Source organism: Triticum aestivum, chromosome 6D, assembly GCF_018294505.1.
Source record: "Triticum aestivum cultivar Chinese Spring chromosome 6D, IWGSC CS RefSeq v2.1, whole genome shotgun sequence".
NCBI classification, from domain to species: domain Eukaryota; kingdom Viridiplantae; phylum Streptophyta; class Magnoliopsida; order Poales; family Poaceae; genus Triticum; species Triticum aestivum.
Window position 1 is genome coordinate 85,803,574 of NC_057811.1, and position 4,479 is coordinate 85,808,052.

The window sequence follows — 4,479 nt, forward strand, 5'->3', positions numbered from 1 at the left end:
GTGCTAGCTACAGCTAAAAAGTTAGTAGTAGCGCGTGCAACCCACGCTACTACTATTCCTAACCCACGCTACTACTATTCCTAAGTACTAGTAGAATGTCATTCTTCCCCCATGCTACTGCTAAGTAATTAGAAATCAAAAAAATAAAATTTAAATGCAATATTCATGGATACAAATAAGGACACATCCAGGGCAAAATAAATGAAGGTCACAGAACCATCTTAACACTTAAATTCTTACTTAGCAATTGCAGCGTTCATGGATACAACATTGAACATCTCAATTCAAAGAGATCACGAGATCCCATTTATACTTTAGACGCACACAAACATCACCGAAAGGTAGGTACCTTCCCTAGCGTTCCGCCACCAACCTAAGCAGACCACTTCTCTAGATGTATCTACAAGGCGTCGAGGTCCTTCACCTGGGCAACCTCCAGACAGTGGCGTCGAGGTCCTCCACCTCGACGACTCAGGACGGTGGCGTCAAGGTCCTCCACCTCGGTGACCTCCAGCGCCGCAATCACCTGGACAATCATCTATATGACGCGGTCGCCAGGCTTCACGGTGAAGTCCGTCTCTGTGTGGTTGAAGAGCACGACGCAGACCAGGTCACGGTAGTCCACGTCGATCAACCCTGCACCCACGCCGGGAAAGTGAAAACTTGTTAGTTCGGGTACTTGTGCTGGTAGTAGGGTATTTTCTTCATTTATCAGTCTCTTTTAGTCTATTATGAATCTTCAAAACGGAAAGACACCTACTAAATGCGTACCCTAGCTATACGTGTTCATGCTATTTTATTGTTTTGGTGTATACAAGAAATTAATACTTGTGTATTTGAGCTATATATGCTTGAAATATTTGTCAGCTAACATTCTGTTCTACATTATTGTTGCATGGATAGGGAAATAGACAAGCAAGGACTTCAGAAAATCAATTCCCACTGCTTTTCAAAACAAGGAATAGGCGAAGTCTATTTTGAATTTTGATATTCCATGCCAACTTCAAGTATATATGCTACCATGTAATCTTTGAACGTGGATCAAAATGAGATTTCAGGCTTTGTCAACCTTACCATGATCAGTACTAAATTCTCTAGGCGGCTCAACCTTTCCTTGTAGGGAGTATTTCTTTCACCTAGTATCTCATTGTTAAGTTTGGAAAGAAACCTGCATACCTTCAGATAGTCATCCATATCCCGAAGAAAAAAACAGTATACATTTTCAGTGACTCACAATATATCATCGAATACTGCTCCGGTTTACTCTAAGAATAATTGCTACAAGACTCTCTACATACATACAAGACTACATACATACATACATATTTTCACCAAGAATTAGCTAGCAGTCTAATATAATTCCCTTTCCAATTACTCAAGGAGGAACTGATGAAAAGACAAGTTAATTAGGTGGTACAAAAATTAAACCTTTTGATATGGACGGATGCCCTCTTCACTCAGATCTGAAGATGGACAGATGCACCCAGCAGCTTTGTCGCGGACGGCGACGGAGGAGAAGATCTCTGCACAAACCTTATCACTCTGTCGCTATCTTCTACCTGTAAATGAAAACATACCTTACTTATCAGAGAAGCAAATGTGAAAATTTTCAGATTAGATGTATTCAACAGAGACACTTCAATCACAGAGCTCAATATCTACTAGCTTAAATTCAAATGCTTTACTCAAGATTGAGATATCATACTGGACTCTGGCTCCACACTAACTACTCTGCGAGGTTTCCATCTAAGAAACTATCTACAGAGATAGTAAACAACTAGTCAGAATACGTAAACAACAAACTTTATACTAGAAGAGTTGCCGGCAGTTACAGATCCATTCTTCTTAAGTTAGTAGGAAGCTTGCTGTTGTAGCGTATTTGGGGGCATTGGACATGGTATCCATGCCACCGGCGACGACGGCGTTGTTGATCCCCGGCTGAATCGACCACAAGCATGACAACTATAAGGAGCAGGCCAACAAGCAACAAGATAAGTATAAGGTTTGGTAGCCAACCATGCGGCTACTCCATTGAATGCAGAGAGCTACTACCTCTCTTGCACATGGAAGCACTAAGAAAAATAGCAAACGAACCCCACAACCAACCTGCACGTGGCAGGTATTTCTTTGTGTGAATCTACACGAACACACACAGGCCTAGAAAAGCAACAAGTAAAAACCTAAGAATCAGAATCAGTACAAGAAGCATAGAAGGGCGTTTTCTCCTAATATAATCGACAAGATGAACACAAGCGCACTAAACCAGCAAGAAATTTACTGGGTTCCATGAGCCTTTTCCTCTTCACCCCGCATTATCGGTGACGATCTGTAGAACCACATGAATTGCTCCTACGCACCAGCGAGCCTGGGATCAACGCACTATGCAAAAAATAAACTAGGTGGCAGTGCACTGGATCCCTACCAATGCAGTAATAAAATAACACTGAACAGATCATGAACAGAACTAGTAATCTTTAGATGACACAGTGGAGCGAGCACATCATCAGGGGCTTGCAATCAATCGATTGGCGCTCGCCACCGTCAGGCCAAATCAGTTGTGACCCACCCACCAAAGCGGGAACCGCAGTCCACTAGGCCGACTCCCCGCCGACGCCGACAAAGGGAACCGATGGAGATGGACGGGGAGAGAGGCAGGGGAGCAGCGGCGTGCGTGCTTGCGTGCTTACCGCTGCGGCATGGAAGGCCGGACCGGGACGGCGACGGTGACAGATGTCGACGGGGAAGGAAGAGACGACGCCGCGTAGAGGCCGGGAGCCCGGCCTTGGCTGCTGGAGATGCCGAGCAGCAGTTTCCCGTGTGTGCAGGGGCGTCCGGTGGATAGCAGAGGAGGTGAGGTTGAGGAAGGGGGGACGGGAGGCCGCTGGTGTAGGGGGTCTCGATCTAGATCTGGCTCGGGGTGGGTGGCGTGGGAGTACGTGGAGTGGACAGTTGGTGGCACAGTAGCAGCACGGTGTGTTTCACCTGCGCTACAACTATCCATATAGCAGTAGCGCGGGTTTTATACCCCACGCTATTACTATTGCCTGATGAGGGGGCAGGGTTGAAATCATTTAGTAGCAGCGCAGGGTTTTTGTGCCCGCGCTACTACTATGTCATACTAGTAGTGTGTTTTTTCTGCCGCGCTACTACTAAATAGCAATTGCGTGGGCCAAATAACCCACGCTACTGCTAAATGTCTATCTATAGGGGTTTTCCTAGTAGTGAATCACCCGCAGTGGGAGGGGGGCTCGCCGGAGAGGTACCCAACTATCTTTCTTAGGGTTCTGGGTGGGCGCGGTGTTCGCCGGTGGTGGTGGGGCGGTGGTCGCTGGAGAAAAAACTTGGCGTGGGGATCGCTGGAGAAAAAGCTTGGCGTGGGGGGGGCTAGAGGGCTGGTCGGGGCGGCGACGGACCGGCGGTGGGGAGTTGTTTCGGGGCGGCGAGGCGGCGGAGGACCGGCGGTGGGAGTTGTTTCAAGGCGGCAAGGCGGCGGCCGACCGGCGGTGGGGAGTTGTTTCGGGGCGGCGAGACGATGCGGGGTTCGGCCGGTGGTGGCTGGCGGCTCAGGGGGGTGCAGGTTGAAGATGAATTGTAGGCCCTCCTTAAAATATCCCATGTGAAGTGGCTCTCTGCTACCATTGAGTTCAGTTTCGACACTAACATTCAGATTCCACAGTAAATTTTAGTTTCGGCAGTTAAGTTCAGAGTCAACAGTTTTTACCTCATCTGTTGTAGTCAGTTGGTTTTTGGTGATGGAAATTTTACATCTATCACTTTTTGGTAATGCATTTTACATCATCTATTGGACATGCTATTAGAATCCCACCTGAGATTAACGATGTTTGTCTTGTGCTGTTTCAGCCTTGACGTCTTACGGCTCACAGGAGCTGCTCCAACGACACAACGATCCATCACAACAGAGCAGTGCCCTGGACGCCGTCTACAGATTCTACAGATCTTCCTCCACACCTCCGACAGCCACCTCTGCCTCAACTTCTTCAGCGACCAACCCAATGATGTTGAGGTCGACACGACTATGGCAAAGAGGCTGTACACTTGTCGCATCACTTATTACTCTACATTAATGTCGATCCATTAGGGCTATTTTGGTTCAACAGAAAAAACATAGCAATAGGAAATTTCCCTATGGCACTCTACTATTCAATTATTCATGCATTTTGTTGAAAGGAATGGAGCAAAACATCCACCTGGACCTACTTTTCAAAATCCTATGCATGAAAACAAGACCAACTGCATTAGTGACATAATAACATTCTAACTATACACGCTTTCATATGGTTTCACTTTATTTTGGCCATGTTTCTTTGCATTCCTCTGCTCTTCCAATTACTGTGAACCAAACACCCAAGTTGACAGAAATCCTGTGTTTACAAATACTCTGTTTACCATGTGCATTCCGATCCTATTCCGGTGTTTTTCCTATCCCTGTGTTTTTAGAATCATGCAAGCCAAATGAGC

At 46.5% G+C, this 4,479-nt stretch overlaps 1 long non-coding RNA gene across 3 annotated transcripts; it reads right to left on the bottom strand.

The window, feature by feature from the left end:
- Positions 1-202: 202 nt before the first annotated feature.
- Positions 203-2,956, bottom strand: LOC123143738 (uncharacterized). Of its 3 annotated transcripts, none has more exons than XR_006471011.1 (4): positions 2,688-2,953; positions 1,429-1,559; positions 1,075-1,176; positions 203-636 (listed from the first exon to the last, which is right to left on the bottom strand). It is a non-coding gene; the product is annotated as an uncharacterized lncRNA (long non-coding RNA). The 3 variants fall into 3 exon arrangements; XR_006471010.1 differs by having other exon boundaries at positions 1,075-1,168; positions 2,688-2,951; XR_006471009.1 differs by having other exon boundaries at positions 1,075-1,559; positions 2,688-2,956.
- Positions 2,957-4,479: the final 1,523 nt, after the last annotated feature.